At 33.1% G+C, this 20,444-nt stretch overlaps 1 protein-coding gene across 1 annotated transcript in view; it reads right to left on the bottom strand.

The window, feature by feature from the left end:
- LOC111505687 (uncharacterized) overlaps positions 1-13,386 on the bottom strand; it is a 203,652-nt gene extending 190,266 nt beyond the window's left edge. Inside the window, exon 1 of the mRNA XM_074182413.1 lies at positions 13,095-13,386. The gene's annotated coding sequence lies outside the window, so the exon portion shown is untranslated. The remainder of the gene's footprint in view (positions 1-13,094) is intronic.
- Between the last annotated feature and the right edge of the window lie 7,058 nt (positions 13,387-20,444).

A 20,444-nucleotide genomic window follows, 5' to 3' on the forward strand; every position in this document is an offset into this window, starting at 1 on the left:
TTCTTTACTCAATGTAAATATTTAAATTTTTTTTAATTCAAAGATTAAAAATGCTATTTTCGTATTTATTATCAAAGACTGAATTATCATTTTTTAACCCAAGTAAATAAATAAAACCATATTGACAACGAAACAATTTTACATGTCATGCATTCAAAGGCAATGTACCGCACTTAGTGGTATTCATAACTCTCATAATCATATCTAAAGAAACGAACTTTAAATATTCAAGCCCGTCTCGGATATACCTACACAGTAGATTGAATGGATTGACGCTTATCAGAAAACAACTACTCCACTGGCTAATACCACAAACGGCGTTGGATTATATCCGACAGGCGTAAGTGCAGGAATCTTCACAGAAAATTGCAATTGGCAATACTACTGAAAGAGTCGACCTTCAATTTTGGAACGGGCACACTTGCAGACCAGTTTCAGACTCCTTTGCCACTCGTCAGTGTAAGATAGTGACCATCATCGACCTAAAGTCAATGATATTCCATAATTGAAAATAAAAATTCTCCATCTCCACTCCATCTTGTGGACGAGGTAGTAAACAACTACATATCCGAAATTTGACCGATTCCTCTGAATAAGGAACAAAAACTTTCTTATTAGTCAGTGGGCTATGCTAATATAGCCAACGCCGTTCGTGGTATTAACCAGGGGAGTAGTTGTTTTCTGATAGGCGTCAGTCCATTCAACCTACTGTGTAGGTATATCCGAGACGGGCTTGAACATTTAAAGTTAATTTCTTTAGATTTGTTTAATGCCTGTCTTCAAGCATAGTCCACTGACTAATAAGAAAATCTCATAATCATACTGAACATACAATATATGTTTTCCAATTTGCAAATTTATATTTCTGAAATTATTAATTCAAATACATTCAAACTACATTGCAATAATATTTTGTCCTCATAGCGGCCCTGGAAAAAATTACATTTGAGTGCATTTGTATACATTTACTGAAACTCGGATTAGATGATAATTGAAGTAGAATTAGAGTTCAAACTTTTTTCTTGTTTTTGATGATAAATAAAATATCAGAAATAGTACTTGAGGCATGTAAAACAATAATTTTATTCAGCGCCACTATTTTTCCTAGGGTTTTATCAAATTTCTGTTAATCTACACTAGAAAAACAATAAATATTTTAAATGAGCCATGTTAAATTAGAGGAACCACAGGCCTAATAAAATTTGAAAAGGTTTGAAAACTGTCATTTGTTAAAAGCATTGCATACCAACCGGTTCCGTCTTCTGACGTAAATAAATATTGTTTTGGAGTTGTTGAAGTTATTCAATTTTTGAACTGTAATGTCAAAGAGTTAGGTATGTTGTATATTACTCCTTGTTTTTAAAATACAGAGAGATTCTGTTTTGCATCAAAAATAAAATTTCGAAAATGAAGCTATTCCAACTCAAAAACATGAATGAAATTGAATGACTGAGGTTCATATTTCTACTGTCTAAAAAGTGTTAACAAAACAAGTCTCACACATTTTCGAATAAACGAAAAGCTGAAATAATGAACACAAGCAAACGTATTACTGAGTATAATTGAGTCAAAAAAATTGAACACAGGAGCTCGACCTACCTTGCATCTAAACTGTATATTTTCACCTTTTGCGCACCTTATTGTCTGTCATCCGTTTATTCAAATTTTAAATCAAAACATGGATAATGCAAACTCACGGAATGAAAACTCACCAACTCACAAATGTAAAAATCCTTGATAAAATATAGTTATTTATAATTATGAATTGTGTATGTATGCATGTGCCATACAAATCTGTTGTTGACGTACTTGTATACTTGTCAACAAAGGAACATTGACAAAAAAAAAACTTGCACATGCCTATAAAAAACCTATAATTCTCAAATAGTAGGCACTAAATTCTCAGAAATGACTGACGTTTGTGCCCTAATCTGTCTCTTGCAGTGGCTTACGGAAATTATACAAAACAGATGAGGACACATGATGATAAAATATAATCATAATTCGACAACGTTTTCGTTTTAATGCAATAATATTTCTGATAATTTAGTGTCTACTATGATGGAATTGTACTATAGTTTTTGTGGGTTTTTGGAATATTCATTTCCTGTGGTACGAAAATAGAATATTGTTTATCAATTTCTTCACCATATTTTATATGAGAATATTGTCTATAAACTATTTCTGTAATATTTTATATGTGAACTGCTCGAGCACTCCCCACACCGTGAGGAAAGTGATCATTGGATCCGATAACCATGTGCCCTGAGCAAAAGCAATGAGCTAACAATGACATCCTTCTGCATTTGTCCGTCCAAGATTATTTTTATTGTTGTTACTTTTACTATTCTTATTATTACATTTGAAATTAAATAATCTGTCGAACATATTAATAAATATGATATTTTGAAGTATGAGAACGTCGATTTGTAAAGAAAACAAATTATTGTGATCTGATATGGAAATGCGTTTATAAATGGGTGGAACAATGAGGAACATTTCAATAATGAACATGAAGAGAAATGATGGAAACAGAATGATGGAAAAAATAAAAAAAAACGATAAAATTAAATCGAACAAACAAAAAGTTGTTAGTATTCACAATCATTTTCGGGTAATAACTACTATCAAATATGGCTGCCCTACTGAAATTGGAGGCAGAATAATTTATATCTAAAAAAAACATCAATGATGAACAGCCTCTCAGATAAAGTAACGTTAAATTGAAAGAATGAAATTATAAGTAAATATGATGATATATCTCCTTATATCTATCGGTCGACAGAAAATCAATCCACGAATATCAAAGATAAGCGAGGCTCCCCGAAGCGGTTCGAAGCTTCGACATCGGCCATCGAATGTGTTTCGACTTCTGTCTTTTACTGCAGCTTTCACTGCAAAAACCGCGAATGCATTGCTGGTTTCAACTATCTTCAAAGGACATATTTTGGCGAGTAAAGACAATGACATTTCCTCCTTACGAAGACGCCATCTATGAGAGGGCCGCTCAATCCAACAATGCATTCATATCTAAGCCTTGTACCACTCTTTGGTTTCAAGCTAATGTCTATTGAATTGATGGATGCAGAAACACTCGTCCAGAAGAGTGCTACAGTTCTTGTATATGCGATGTATATGCGATTTCCTTATAAAAATGGTCTGTTAGAAAATTGACCCCGCAACTAAATATTCTCTAACTAGATTATTATTTGTTTATAAAACTAACCGTTTTTTATTCCCATAATAATCGCATGACTGCTTCTTTACATTATTCTATTTTTGGGAAGCGATCTAAATATTACATAAACAAAAGAACCATATTTATGTAATGTGTGAATACAATTCAAACCAATTATTATTATGTGAGCCGAGTAGTGAAAGCCGTTACTATAAAAAGTGTATTCAGAGAAATTTTTACGTCAATTTTTTTACGCTGATATCGATTTCGTTAAAAAATGAATTGAATTAGGTAGTTTCATTATATTATTAAGTTACCACTACATTTTCTCTAGAATTATATCCAGGTGCATACAGATAAGTATATATGTTTATGGTTTTATATATTCGCTTAATATTTTGATTTTTTATATGAAAAAAAAGATATTCTATTCAAAAAACAATATTTCTATATTCAATGGGTGAATTTATATTATTACTTACACTCATTTTTCTTAGATGTTGTTTAAGCATTTTATTCATCAAGGTAGGATTGCTATCCAAAACACCACAAAGTACACAGGAATACTAATACGAGTATATTTGACACATTATTTATCTCTAAATAAGCACCCATGATATTCAATTACATAGTTAGTTACATCAAAACATCTAAAAATATCAGAAGAAAACTTATCATGTGAAGTAATGGTGTACAGAAATAGTAATAGTCGAGAAGCAGAGAGGAAAAAATCTCAACTGCAACTGTTTAGATATAAACGAATTGGAAATCATGTTATTAAGTTAAAAGAGACTTACCTATACTTATAAATTATATGGTAAGTAATTTATAATTAATATTTTATACCGCTTCTTAGTGTTCAGCTTAACTATGTACTGATGTGAAGCGACCGATTCTCAGAATAATTCTCGTTCCACAATTTTGCCATTGTTGAAAGTAATGTTAATTTTTTCAACGTTCAACAATGCCAGGGTTGAAGCATAATAGGCTAGTTTTTTAAACTTTTTATTATCAACTTTTTCTATCGGTTTTATACTTCATCAAATCTTCTGTTTTAAATAAATTCTTTTTATTTTGATATTAGCAATCAAATTAAAGAGTTTTTTCAAAGAATTCATGAAAAGGTAGTCAGACAAAAATGCATAAATATGACTACATTCATGAAGAAGAGCAACTTTCTTATATCGAATGAATGTACTCTCACATTAATAATAATGATAAATTATTTTATTGCTAGTTGTGGGCAAATTATTTCAAAAAATAAAAAAAAGTATTCTATCCCATTTTTACAAAATTCAGAACTAGACGCCTAATAGGTTACTGCAGATATATCAAAATTAACGTAACACGAGGAGAAAAAATATATTTCATTTCATTGAGTAGAATAGTATATTTTAGAGCTGACCACTTTAAAAGAAACGAATAATAAATTGTTTTATAAACTGATATAGAAAATTGGCGTCTGAATCTAAACTCCAAATTATGATATGGGTTCTGAAACTTATTATACTGTCTGTCCAGATAAAGACGGCCGGAAACCGTGACAGATACAAAGTCCATTGAATTAGGAAAAAGTTACTCATACTATAATTTGAAAATTTTCGATTGGTGCCGGAGATATTTGAGATGAACCGAAATTTACCAGTTTGGTTTTAATTTTCTCCTGACGTTACTTTCTCATTGCCGCTTCTCTAACTGTACAAGATGGAGTTTACAGTTTGACGTTTCGTCTATAAAAACCCATGACCAATTTTACTGTTTAAAAGGAAGTGGAAAGCAGAATTACCCGTTCATGTGATGTAGGTATCTCACATAATCAGAATTTTCTAAATTATAAAATATCAGGTAAACAAGCTTTGAAAACGGAAACTTGGACAATATGTCCAAGATAATGAGAATTTTCCCACGAGGGTCCTCATTATCTTGGACACATTGTATAAGTACGTAAAAGTTTTCATAGAAACGAGTAGATGAAAAATGTGTTTAACATTCTGTATAGAACATCACCTTTTTTTGTATGAATTTACATGTATTTTATTCGGTTGCTACATTATATTTTTATACATCAATATAAACTCGACAGGACCTCATTGAAAAATACTGTAATATGGTAGATTTTATTAAGGATCCACTTGGAAGATGCGTTTTTACAGACAATTTGCCAAAAGTTATTAAGATATCAATTTTAGTAACATGGCAACCATCACAACAAAATTAACAGTTCAAAAAAACAGAAATGGAATGAACTGTGATGCATTATTCCTTTCAAACCAATGTAATCGATCACCATCTAAATAGATAATGAGAATAGTCACGCTATTATTATTACATCGGTTTCTCTATGGTAGCTTTAATTATCCCATGAACGAGGTTTAGCTGGGTAAACACAATATTTTTTTAAACTTTTGATGCTATCAGTGACGTAATGAAATATAATATCAGAATTTTCTCTACTACCTTTCAAGATATTATTTCAACTTGCGATGTTCCACTTGAGCGTGCTCATTGTATAAAATACCAGGAAACGTCGGGCTCAAATGCAGTTTACTCCAATACCTTTTATTCATAGAAATGCTCGGTTATGCTGTATACATATCCATTTATTTCGAAAAAATAGAGTACACTGCAAAACGGCGCAATGATTTATTCGAGGATTTATTCACTGCTGCTGATTATATACACAAATCTGCGTTCGGCGAAATGGACTGAAATGGTGGTATTCGGATTAGAAGTATTTTATACCTCACAAGAAAGACTTCTACTAAGTTTGTATGTTAAGTATGCCATTTTGAGGTCCGTTTATGGATTCTAATGTCCCAAAAAGACCTTTCTTTTGCAACACTGATACTTAACAGATGAAGTTTAGCTTCGTGCAAATGTTGTACTAACCACATAATCGTACTAAAGTTGTAGAATGCATAATTCATTATACAGAGTGTCAGTTTGAAACCTTTCCACCCTTAATATCTTCCTTTCAGTAAATAATATGAGGAATCGAAAAAACAGGTCAATTTCATAGCACTGTTTGGAACCTTTGGTGTAGTTCTTTCCCAACACCAAATCGTTATTTTTAACACCTCGACACGTGTTTCGATCACCAAGTGAACATCTTCAAGAGGAAGATTAAGCTAACCCTAAGCTAACGCTATTTATGCTATACTGGTATACCATACAGGAAAACCATACAGGTATACCACACACAGGTATACCACACCTAAATTAATTTCACAATTTGCCTTATCTATTATTTATAATATATCCTTATGTAATGTTTAAATGTTATAGCTATATATAAAACAATTTTCAGCCATATAAAAAGTTAATTTCACAATATTGCCTATCTAAATTTATTTTTACAATGTGTCCTTATGTAGTAATCAGTAAATTCAATAATATAATTTTAACAAGCTATATAGTATGCTATTTGGTATATTTTGCTATAAATTTAGATAGGCAACATTGTGAAATTCACTTTCAATATAGCTGAAAATTGTTTTATATATAGCTATAACATTTAAACATTACATAAGGACATATTGTTAATAATAGATAAGGCAAATTGTAAAATAATTTAGGTGTGGTATACCTGTATGTGTGTTATACCTGTATGATTTACCTTTATGGTATACCTGTATAGCATAAATAGCGTTAGCTTAGGGAAGTTTTCAGTTTAATTTTCCTCTTGAAGATGATCACTTGATGATTGAAACACGTGTCGAGGTGTTAAAAATAATGATTTGGTGTTGGGAAAAAACTCCGGTAATATTCAGGTCAATTTCATAGTCAAGGATTATTTGAAGCCCTCGTTGTTCAACCTCTAAAGAAGGGTAGATGTTACCCTTAGAATCTTAAATGGGAAGAGGTGTCAAGTGGCACATCATTTTGATTGGCGTTCAATTCAGCTTCCAATAACACCCTCACATTTTATTTTTTGATGAGCACTTTTGGGAAAAATAGCGTTCTAAACTTGCACATGTAATTAGAATTTGCCTATTCTGATATGCATTATAGTATTGACTCCTTTTAATAAAAATGGTTAGAAGAGCAGGTGGAACCGTTCCAACCATTGAATGACAGAAATAAATGTATTGCGCGTGGTATTTTCATTTGTTGATTATTGTCCTTTTACAAAATAAAATTTAATTTGCGAGAAAGACATTTCAAACATTTACGATTATCTTATAAATGTCGAAATGTCGTCCATTTTGCTCTAAACATTGAAGATGCCTCCAAAGAAAGAAATATAAGGGTGTTAAATCCGGTAATCTCAAAGGCCATTCAACTGCTCCCGTTCTGCCGATCCATCTATCCGGAAATCTATCGTTTAAGCACTGTCGGACGGAAAGAAAATAATGAGATGAAGAACCGTCCTGCTGGAAATGTAACAGATCTTCCTGCAAAAGTTCATCACCTCCTACATCCGTTTGAGTTTGTAGCTCGTGAGTCATAAGAGGATCGATAGTGTCTTTGGGCATTTCAAGTTAAAGATTGTCAGTCAACTTTCCTTCCAGAAATAATGGCCCAATAATGGCATTTCCAGGAAAACAAGCCCAAACATTAACTTTTTGTGGGTGTTGTGTGTGCCCTTCCCGAAAAATATGTGGGTTTTCGTCACTCCAGTAATGACAATTTTGTCTATTAACATTGTTATTCAGAAAAAATGAACACCAATCGCTGAAACAGATGTTCTACAGAAGATTAGGGATGGTATTGACTCGACGAGACATGATTTCACAAAACTTTATTCTTCTATCACAACTATTCTCGTAGAGCTCTTGAAGAATCTGCATTTCATATGGATGGAATTTATGGATTTTCAATGCTTTTCGTGAGATTTCCGTCTGTTCTGATACTGGTCGTAAGGAGCTCATGGGCTCTGCAGCAAATGTTCACTAAACTTCAATTTGGGCTGCTTCATTAGTAGGTAGATAGGTAGGTCTGAAGTAAGTGGGTCTATTCAACCCTTCACCGCAACCCGCAAGGGTTTATTGTGGCTCACACCTATTCACACTCGGACAAATAAACCCAGTTTCTTAACGAAGCTTATTACTTTGTATGGTAAGTGGTATTTTAGGTCAGATGGTGAGAGTACGGATCTGTCGAACTCAAAGAACCTGATTCGGTCCCCAGCGGGGCAGACACAAAGTATATGCTCTGCTGTTTCATCATTTTCCAAACAGAGGTGACACACACTGTCTTCCGACAGCCCAAGTCTCTGCATATGATGATTCAAATGACAGTGTCTTGTAAGAAGACCTGTTAGATATCGTATAGTTCATCCCTACTGTAGTCCACCAACTGTTTGGAATCAAGCTTCGAAGGGTGAATGAACGCCTTGGAGTGAGCCAAAACTGTAAAATTCTGTCAGGAGTCCATAAATCTTTTTGCCATCCAGGTGTTCAGTGTTTGTTTGGCAAAGCCCAAATCGATGCCAATGACAGGTTCTGGTCCAATGAAGCCGCTTGCAGCACCCTCCTTTGCAAGAGATTCAGCAGCTTCATTGCCTTCCAGACCAGTATGGTCAGGAATCCATACCAGAGACAATCTGTTAAGTCTTCCTATCGAGGAGAGTCATTTTTGGCAGTTTTCTACCAATTTAGACGTTGCTCGGTAGGAGCCAAGAGCTTCTAATGCCGCTTGACTGTCCGAAAATATGTTTATTGTCTTGTGAGTGAGAGTGGATTTATCCAATTTCTCCGCACACAAATCATAATCGTAAATTTCCGCTTGAAATACAGTCGCATAGGTTCCTAGGCAGGTTGATAACTCTGTTCTGGGTTTGCGACTGAAAACACCAGAAACGGAAGATGTTTTTGATCCATCTGTGAACCAACAATTATCTGCTCTTTATATTTCCTTCTCCTTCTCTACTCGGGAACAGTACTTTATAAGGCAGTTCGTAGTTGACAGTTGGAGGCATAAAGGATTCATTAGTACTCTGGAATTATTTTTTTTTATTTGCCACTGAACCAGTAAAACTTATTTACCAAATCAAACACACACCGGTGACTTAGGTACATTACAATTTGGAAGTCTTTCTTTAAAAAGACATGCCGCCCTTTATGCGCACTTTCCAACTTCTCCATAAATTACAATCATTTCAATTCTGTCTTGAAGAATGTAAACCATTTATACACTTTCATACACTTATTAAAATAATCACTAAACACCCCAAAATGTACAACTATATGCACAATACTACCACATCGTCCAAATTTACGAACCAAATTTTTGCCTGAAAACAGAAACTTTTACAGCAGAAGTAGTACACTTTCTGTGATGGGAATTAAACATTCAGCATTTACTAAACACAACTTTACTAGAATCTACGTTTTACAATTAGACTACTTTTTGATGTAAATTGGTTGGAGCTAGTGGCTAATGTTACCCCTTATAAAGGGTTGGAACGGTACCACCTAATATTCTTACCAGTTCTGCTCAAACCATTCATCTTAGTATAGGCTTACTAATAATTACTTCTGTTATCTTAGAACTTTATTTTTCAGAAAATGCTCATCAAAAAAGAGTAAGTCAGGTTACCATTGGAAGCAGAATTGAACGCCAATCAAAATGATGTGGCACTTGACCCCCTTCCCATTCAAAATTCTAAGGGTAACATCTACCCCTCTTATGGGGTTGAACAAATAATCCTTGAAAGTATACCCCTTGGCAAACATAAAATTGCCCTTTTATTATTAATAATATTTTTTACTGGAAGGAAGATATTAATGGTGGGAAGTTTTCAAATTGATATCCTGTATTTGAAAACGAAAACTTCTTGAAGAGGAAAACAATGAAAATTATTTAGGATATACCTATACGTAGAACATCCACAGCTATTTTCTTCAGGTACAAACGGAAAGAAGTCTAGGTATAATTACTAATTATTTAAATCATATAAAAAACACTTCTGTCTATGAATGTTTGTTCATCAAACATTCATAAGAACATTTAAATAGAAAACATTTCTTGAAAACGCTCCACACAAAACACTAAAGAAAATTGATATGAAATTCATTTACTTATGAAATTAATTTTTTTTAATTTTCTGTCGTGTTTTCTGAATACTATTGCTAAAAAAAGTCTAGGAAGGTTTTTGTTTTTAAAGAAAGAAACAAACTTTTGTGTATTCGGGTTCGCAATTTGAACGATTCTAGGACGGTTGAAAATAGTTGAATAGCTGGTTACTGACAGTGGATTCGTGCTAAACTTTCCAAAGTTCAACTGTGCAGCTACTTTTGACTGTTCGTGGACCGAACGATCACATAAAAAACCCGAATACGGCTTTTATTCACTCAGGATTGTTTTATTATGGACATTTCTTTAGGTTATCACTAAGGTAATCTTGTAAAATTCACGACATTTGATTTGAACTTGTTGTTGCTGACTCTGCAACAAAATCTCGTCTCCTATTCTGATACGTGGTTAAATGATTAAGAATTGAAAAGATAAAAAAGTTTTATTCACGTTATATAAAAACACGTTAAATCTTCAAAACAATAAATGTGTTGATTGGGAAACTAGAAGGGTAAACAATAAATAAAGATTTTTTTTTAAACTTGTACATTTGATTATATTCAGAAATAAAAATAAATCAGATTTCTGTCTTACTCGAATGAAGATATCTAGTTTTGAACACTGCCCAATATTCATCTAGCGTCTTCGAGTCAATACTGCGGAATCAATACTTTACTCAACTGATTCATCGAGTTTGTCAGATTGTTTGTTTCCACCAGACACGTTCTCGAAACATTTTTTTTGAGATATCCATCATCCCTAGATACCGAACAATAGATCTGTTTGAACAAACCATCAATCATCGTTTCTTTAATTTATTTTCGTACGCATAAAAGTGATTTGCTATTCTAAGAAAATATGCTTATACTTGACAAAAAAAATTTAATGCCTACTCTTTTTTGTCGAACTAGACGAATTTGAAGTTCGTTTTTAAGACACAATCAGAAGTCGAATCCGACTAATTCTTCTTTCATAATATAAGAGAGGAGGAACACGCTAAAATATATTTAGTGGACGTACATAGAGCAAAATTTCACATGTACTCTAACTTCATCGAATTTTGAAATGAAAAAATGCATTTTAATGAATCCTAAAACGAAGAAAAGAGAATTGAAACTTTGTATAGTTTCTTCCACTTTTATATGTAACTAACGTTACTGCAAGTTCGTCCTACAAGGACATTTTTAAACTTTAATTTATAAGTTTGAAAATGTCCTTATAGGACGAAACCGCAGTAACGTTAGTAACAAATAAATGAGGTAAACACATCCATCAATTTATTGAATCCTGAAATAATAATCATGGTAAAAATTCGCAAATCTACCTGAATTAAGCTAGCAACCCACATGAATTAATAAAATAAAAATGACGAGGAAAACAATTTTTTTAATATTTTTTAGTGATGCCGTTGTTAGCTGGGACCGACGCTAGGAATTATTATTTTGGCAGATGAATTTTGAATAGGTATCCGAAATGATGTCGATAATTTAAAAAAAAAATCATCATGATAGAAAGAAAAACTCACATCCCAAAAACGAATGGTTATAAAAAATACACAAAAAGTGTGAATTCGTTAAGCTTACAAAATTATTTTTTTCCTTCAAACTATGGCAGGACAAATAATTGTGCATTACAATTTCTCATATAGATTGTTGATTAAATACTAAATATCAAAACTCACCAAGGTTGAACAGCGCAACTGGGGAAAAATTCATATCCAAAAAGTTTTTCAATTCGCAAAACCACCAAAAAAAAAGTTAAAAATATCGATGCACCCGGTATTAGGTAACCTCGAATTATACTTTGCGGATTCGTTTAACGAAAAGCAAATGTATCTCAATTATGTACCTGAGTCACTGCGGAATTTATGAACCTGCTTGATCCCCAACACAACGTTCCTTCGGTGGGTGGAAATCATTGACGGTAGCTGAGGGTTCAATAGAAAATTATCTAGAAATTTTATCACTTTGCTTTTTTTTCTGTTCCTTGTGGCGAAATATTTTTTTCAGATTTTGCAGACTGAATTCCTATAAAAGTATTTTATGTAAAGAAATCTAATTTTTTTAAGAATTCTCTTCTAAGTAAACTGACTTTGATTAGTTTTGTAATATATCAGCTTGAGAGAGTATATTTTTATTATTTAGAAATTAATATTAAACAGTTTTTCAAATTATATTGATAGCATTGAAAGTAAATAAGATAGAACACTTGAGTCTGACTGAATATTAAGTTTTTTGTTTTTGTAAAAATTCTTCTGAATTCTTGTGAAAGGTCTTTTTGGAAATGTTTGAACCACTCTTTTTCACTATTTTAAGTAACTAATTTTGATTGGTCATATCACTTCTTCCATTGTTTTCACACTTCTTACTTGTGGTTACTTCATAATGAAGGAATAGGAATTCGAAACGGGTGACTTGTAAATGTACCTAAAATGCCTTTCCTAGAGAAGAATTTCTTTTTTTTCATACAGAATCCATAAAAAACTGCCTAACTTAGCATAGCAATGCATATAAAATAATGAAATGAAAATGATGGGATACATTATTTTTTTAACATTTTTTCGAAAATAGCAATAGTTTTATCTAACGGTTTTTTTGTTCACACCGTTGATAGCTAGTACCGAGACTGGAATAAATCACTTCTTATATTGATTTTCTTTCTGTACTTAAATTTTGGATCGACATCCTGAATGAGTGTCCATAATAGTTTATTGTAAAAGAAAGAATAATTCACAACCCAAACACGAATTGTTATTAAGAAAAAAAAAACAAAAACTGTAAATTCATTAGGCACACAAATAATATTAAATATTAATTATGTCCCTCAAACCATAGCAAAACAGGTGAAATTTTTCGTATACGTGTTGAAAAATGTCGAATAAAAAATATAAAAAACTCACCGAGTGTTCAGCAGTACAACGTCGGGAAAAACCTCATATCCAAAAAGTTTTCCGATTCGCGAAACCACAAACAAAAATGCCGATGCACTCGATATTAGGTAACCTCAAATCACACTTTACGCGATCGTTTGATAACACGCAAAAGTATCACGAAGTGTGTCCCGCGGTCACTTCGAAATTTCCGAATGTTTACATTCCCCGGTCCGGTCGAGAATGGTTCGTTACAGGTGCTGCACCGCACTTTCCAATGCTGGGAACGCAACTCTGCCTGCCGTACGCGGTACTGAGACTGAGCGACCGTGCACGTAGTGGCCAGAGATTCGTAAAGTAGAATGAAGATTAGTACAGTGAAATTCGGTTAAGAGACGGAAATGAAAAAGCAAAGAATTCGGATATTGCAAGTTAGTCATTATATAAATGCACAACACTGCAGCTGCCATAGCTGGTATATGCGTTTTTATAATATTTTACCGGCCCACCCTATTTTTGTATCACAAACAAGAGATTTTATGTGCGTTCGGGTCGTTTTCTACCTGCAGTGGCATGCGTTTGGGTATTTTCAAAAATACTTGTCAAAACTAATATAGCAAGCGCCAAACGTGTTGGCGAGTCGGCCCATATGCGCACAAACTCATTTTCACTTTAAACCTCACTACAGCTCCCACAAGACATATAAATGCATTGCACAGAGGCGTATCATTACTTGTCCTCCAATGCTGTTGGCGTTTGGCATTGTCTGAATAATTTGTGTTGTTTCTGAAAAAATGTCATCGCCTAACAAAAAACCAGTCATCAAGAGTCAGGCACGTGAAATAAAGTGTTAAACGTGAGTCACATACGTTATTAAATGTGAAAAATGAAACATCTCACGCTACAGGTAACATTAAATAAATTAATTTAAAAAATAACTATTTCAACACAAATCTTTATTTTGTATTAGGAATTTCAATGAGAACCATTGAAAGAGTGGTTAAGGGAAGCAATTGATTTTTACAAATAACGGAGAAGTAAATTTTTCCACCCCAAGAAAGAAGCGGCCTAGAAGAGCACCAGTAAATGATATTCCCGAGTATGAGTATTCCAATATTAGACGGATTATTCACGACTTTCATAGGACAGAAGGGTTTCGTATTACGGTAAAAAGTTCTGACACAAAACTAATAACGTTTTGGAAACTGTGGCTGTGAAAAAAAGAGAATTGAAACTTTCTATGTTTTCACAACTTTCATTCGTTACTAACGTTACTGCAGTTTCGTCCTATACGGATATTTTCAAACTTATACATTAACATGCATACATTATCAATCAATATACTTTATGGTCCAAGAAAAGATATTCTTATTGACAAAGCTTTCTATAATCTAAAGTCAGTACATAATTAAATTTGACAAATAGTTTTTTATGTACCACAAGTCGACAAATACAAAAATTTTCACAACACCAAAAGTGAGCATCATCGTGAAAAATAATATACATAACTTACTATAATTTGAAATTCATATATGTTTAATTAAATTTGTAAATAGTACATAAAATAAGCTGACAAAGGCAACATTTTATCACAAAACAAGAAAGACAGCATCATCGTAAAACTTCTGTAGGGTATAATAGGATTTGACCAAAACTATTTTTTTGACTTTTTTTCGAAAAATATGATGTATGGAGATTTCTCTCAAACAGGGTGGCAAATGTTATATATCTTTTTACTCTCATACATTCATGACTTTTTCGTTAATTCTAAGTGGGGATGGGAAGAGGTGAGTTTTTACTCATTATTTGACGAGTATTATGGCTTATCGGAGACGTTGGACTTGTGCTTATGCTCCAAACATAAAGTTTCAAGTATAAAAATGGAAATTGAAGTCAAAATTCTGTGTTTTATAAAGAATGGTTCACAATGGTCGGTGTATTTAGCTCTTGACATGAATCTGACTGCTCGTTTCTGAAGGACGAAAACAGAATCGAACAATTGCTTGCTGTAATAACCCCAAAATGCAATACCATATCGCAGGTGTGATTCGATTAGAGAAAAAAATGTCACCTAACTCATTCCTAGTTCCTCAGACACAACCGTCACTGCAAAACAGCCCGATGCCAGTTTCCTTTTAAGACTTTGGATGTGGATGTGAAATTTTAGGTTACTATCAATTTCAGTGTCAAGAAATTTAGAACAGAGTTTGTTTTAAATGGTTGTAGTGTCAAATACAAAAGGTTCATGAATGTATTTGAAGGTTAGAAGGCTAGTTTTTTTGCTCCGAAGCAGAGATGGTTTGAGTCGCACCAGTGTTTTACCTTCTTCAAATCATCTTCCATTTTTAATTTTAGTAACTCAAAATTAGACTTCTTCCACATCAGCAAGCATTGTGACCTGGCCCTGTATATTAATACTGGCTAAGTCATTCATATATAATAGGAATAATATCGGCCCAAGGACTGAACCTTGTAGAACGCCACTTCTGATATTTCGTAATTTGGAGTTGGAGTTGTTCTCTTTCATTCTCACAAGTTGCTTCCTGTTAGAGATGTATACATTATGTATTGTATGTAACGTAAACATATAATGTATACATGTTAATTTCCTTATAGGACGAAACTGCAGTAACGTAAGTTACAAATAAAAGTGTTAAAAAACATAGAAAGTTTCAATTCTCTTTTCTTCATTATGATTTCCTATCACGTAGTAACGGCTGCATCCATAAGTTTATCTCTCCATAGTAATTTAACGAAAATAGGTTTCAAATGGAGAAGGACTGAAAATAATAGAAACATTTTGATAGAGAAAATGGACATTAGAGCATTGAGGATCAAATATTTACAGAAAATCAATTATTTTCATAGCTAACAGCGACCAAGAACTGGACGGACGAATTAATCAAAGGGTTAATTAAAAATATTGCGAAGTGACCAAGACCCATTAATGTCCATACAGGAGGTGACATGTGCTTTATACCTTATTGTCGGCTCACATTTAAATCAGGTACAACATTAGGAGTTGACCATTCAGAAATGAATTCTGAAAATTATGGTAAATGATACAAGGATAGTTAATCCTAAATTAACCTGTGAATTCGGTAATCTCCATACCGTAATGTTCAAATTAATCCAACCCCCAACAAAAATTCTAGAAAGGCTAACATACTCAAACTTGAATCATACGAGTTGATCAAGGTAAATAAAAAGCATCATTTCAGATACAAATTTGATGAAGTTCTGCTTGAACACGTACATAACGTTTTGCGACTTCCACCCTACCATCCAGATTTGAATCCATTTGAACTCATTTGGGCTTCTGTCAAAAATAACGTATCTCAAATGAATGTAAATAAAAAGCATCATCTCAGATACAAATTTGATGAAGTTCTGCTTGAACACGTACATAACGTTTTGCGACTTCCACCCTACCATCCAGATTTGAATCCATTTGAACTCATTTGGGCTTCTGTCAAAAATAACGTATCTCAAATGAATGTAACTTTCAAGTTGAAAGATGTAAGGAAACTGGCGGAGCACGAGTTTGATCAAATCACTTCCGAAGAATGGCAAAATCTTTGCCGACATGTAGTAGATATATAGTGGAAATATTGGGAAAATTAACCATTCACAGACGTTTAAACAGAGGTAAATTCAGTGGTTATAAAAGTAAATAACGAGAGCAATACAAGCAGCAGTGCAGTGTATTCAAATAGTGACTGATTAAAGTTTATTTTTGGATAAGTATCATTATATAACATTTCAATGAACTACTACTACCTATAATATTAAATAAAATATGAAAAGAAATTACAAAAAAGTCATGTTCCATTCGCTACCCTAACTAAAACTAACTATAATTTCGACACTGGCTAGCAAGGGGCTTATCGTAATCCAATAGTAATTTAGTTAGGAGAATCTATACCTGCGCGATTGCTCGCCACCAACCGTGGCGTGTACTGTACTTTTTTTTTGATGCAAGTTTGTAATTTTCATTAACAAAAACAAATGTTCTTCCTAAAGATGGTTTTTGGTGAGTTAACAGCTTCATTTTTTCTCTCGTTCTTGAATTTATATATCAATGATTTTAAACTTCTGTCATTTGCGAACGTCATATACTTAAATTAAGAATAATAATCTTTTAGTTAACAGAAAAAGCACATTTGCTCATATGTTTTACTGGAGAGAAAACTCAAGTAGTCGTTTTAATTCACACAATAAGTATAATTTACTAATAACAACACTGATTAAGACACAGAGGATCTATCATCAATTCATATTCTTCAAGTATGATTGTTTCTAATTAAAAAAAATTGAAAGTATCTCAAATATGCCTAATTTATTCAGATGAACTGAGCAGGTATGTGAAATATTGAAAAGTGCTTTGCATATAAAGTATTGAAAAATTCAATCTGAATTCAAAAATAAAAACAAATATGGATGTTAAAAAAGTCTAATAATCATTAATGTTCCGTATTTTTTGTTGCTCACCATATACATAAAAGCATACAACATTGAAGGTTTGAAATATATACTACATTTTTCACTTTTCACCCGACTCAAATACACAGTGTGTCCGCAAAGTATGGAATAAATTCGATATTTCCAAAACCAAAGGTTGTTTTACAAAAATCTGAAACAAGTCGATTTTTAATTTTGATATTCTACATTTTACAACAAAATTTCATTATACAGGGTGATCCATATTAATGTGATTACGTCATCGGTCATTTTTTAAATACAACACCCTGTATTTGGTGTTAGTTTTAGATAATCCGTAACGAGCTGATTCCGACAAGGTATGATACTTGGGGTCTAACGGACAGAATTTGAAAGATGTGCTCTTAGAAAATAAATTTCATTGATATATAATAAAAGTAGAAATTAATTGAATATTTTATATTATTTTCTGATGATTTAACAATGGGAAAGTAATCCAGTAATAAATACATGACGTTATTTTAAATGTTCGAACTGTAGTCCTTGCTGTAGTTGACAGTAACCGTGCTAACAAGTATTTCTTATTAATTTCAAATAACTAGGCGGCTAGTTTTTTTTTGTGAAATGTCATTATTTCGATTGACGTTCAGTAACTATTGAATAGTATAGTAGTTGTATTAATTCGTGAATTTTCTGTAGTATTGCTTCGAATTGATTTGAAGTAGTAATGAATTTAAGTGTAAATCAAAGAATTGAAATATTTATGATTATTGGCTATGGAGAGTGTGTAACTTATTTAATGAAAAATATCCAGAAAGATGCATAACGCAATTAAGATTGAAATAAAAATTTCGAGAAACTGGTACAGTTGTAAATGCACGCAAATCAGGTCTTCCTTCTGTAAATGATGATACAAAACTAGATGTTCTACTTGCTTTTGATGAAGATGTGCACACTTCTGTTCCTAAGGTTATTCTTAATTTCGATGTCAGTAAAACAACTGTACATAAAGTATTAAAATTGGAAAAATGGCATCCCTTCAAAATCAAACTTCTACAGGAATTAAAAGAGTATGATCCAAATAGAAGAATAGAATTTTGTGAAGCCATGATGGATAACTGTCATCGGGACCGTCTCCTCGTAAAAAATATAATTCCCTGATGAAGCCACTTTCACATTAAATGGTGCGGTCAACCGTCAGAATTGTAGGTACTGGGCCAAAGAAAACCCATACACAATACCCGCCAAAGGTAAATGTATGGGCTGGCATTGTAAGAAACAGGATCATCGGACCCTACTTTTTCGACGGTACTTTAGACGGGCCAACATACCTTCAGTTTTTAAGGAGATTTCTTGTACCTACTTTAATTAACTCATTCCCCTGGAACTTCATCAAAACTTCCCTGGAAGTTTTGATGAAAGTTTATGGTTTCAGTAGGACGGTGCGCCTCCATATTATGCTGCAGATGTTTGAAGGTATCTCAACCAAATATTTACGAACCGATGGATTGGTAGATGTGAACATATTGAATGGCCAGCAAGGTCACCAGACTTAAATCCGTTGGATTAGTTTATGTGGGGCCATCTGAACAATATTGTTTATAAAATGAAACCAGAAAATATTCAAGAATCAAAAGAGAGTATTCTAACAGAAAACAATATTTCTCAAGAAACTATAAACAAGGTTCAACAACAATTTATTTAACGTTTAGATTACTGTCAAATACAGCAAGGACTACAGTTCGAACTTTCAAAATAAAGTCATGTATTTATTACTGGATTACTATCCCATTGTTAAATTGATAATTAGAAAAAAATATAAAATAATCAATACATTTCTACTTTTATTCAATATCAATAACAATTATTTTCTGAGCGCACATCTTTCAAATTATGTCCGTTAGACCTCAAGTATCATACCTTTTCGGGATCAGCTCGTTACGGATTATCTAAAACTGACACCAAATATAGGGTGTTGCATTTAAAAAAATTACCGATGACGTCATCACATTAATATGGATCACCCTGTATAACTAAATTTTGTTGTAAAATGTAGAATATTAAAATTGAAAATCGACGTGTTTCAGGTTTTTGTAAAACGACCATTGGTTTTGGAAATATCAAATTTATTCCATACTTTGTCATACTGCCTCGACCAGATATGTTTCTCGAGAGAATTTATCTGGTTGAAGCTGGGATGATTCTGCAACCGTGTTAGGAATCACACGTTGAAAGGTAAGACCTCGTTAGTCCTTAGCTCGCACAAGTTTCTCAACTTCTGAGAGTTGTAGTTCGTATGGGGGCGACAGTTGATCTACGAATAAACAGATTTTAAACAGATTTTTTTGCGGGCACACTGTATATGCCTATGGAACAGCTACTCTAAAATTATTCATTACTCCGCTACTAAAGCATTTGCTATGGAGGCGATGAAAACGACCTGCAAATTATGCGTTAAGACGTTGTTGATGAGCGAATGCGCGCGTATGTCACGTTCATCTGTATTTCATGAGAGACAATGTATTTTAACAACGTTCGTGCACAGTCCTTAAATATTTAGAAGGCTTTAACATCTTGAGAGATCATCAATATGGCTTTCGGAAACAAAGATCAACAAGCGACCTTCTATCATATGTCACCCATATTTGGAATAACGCAATCGAGAAACATGGAGCCGTTGCGTATGATATTTCTAAGGCCTTTAACCATGTATGGCAAAGGGGTTTGCTGGCCAAACTTCGATGATATGGCTTGACGGATCATTTTTCTGTATGGCTCTACAGCTTCCTGAAAGAAGCTTTCCTGCAAGTGACCGTCAATGGATATGCCTTGAATACTTTTACTATCAACGCTAATGTTCCCCAGGAATCAATATTGTCTCCAATCTTCATTTTATTGTATATCAACGACCAATAATCCAATATATTATTTTGCTGATGA

This window comes from Leptinotarsa decemlineata, unplaced genomic scaffold, assembly GCF_025532065.1.
Source record: "Leptinotarsa decemlineata unplaced genomic scaffold, Ldec_3_MD MMD2_tig00026328_RagTag_RagTag, whole genome shotgun sequence".
NCBI lineage: Eukaryota > Metazoa > Arthropoda > Insecta > Coleoptera > Chrysomelidae > Leptinotarsa > Leptinotarsa decemlineata.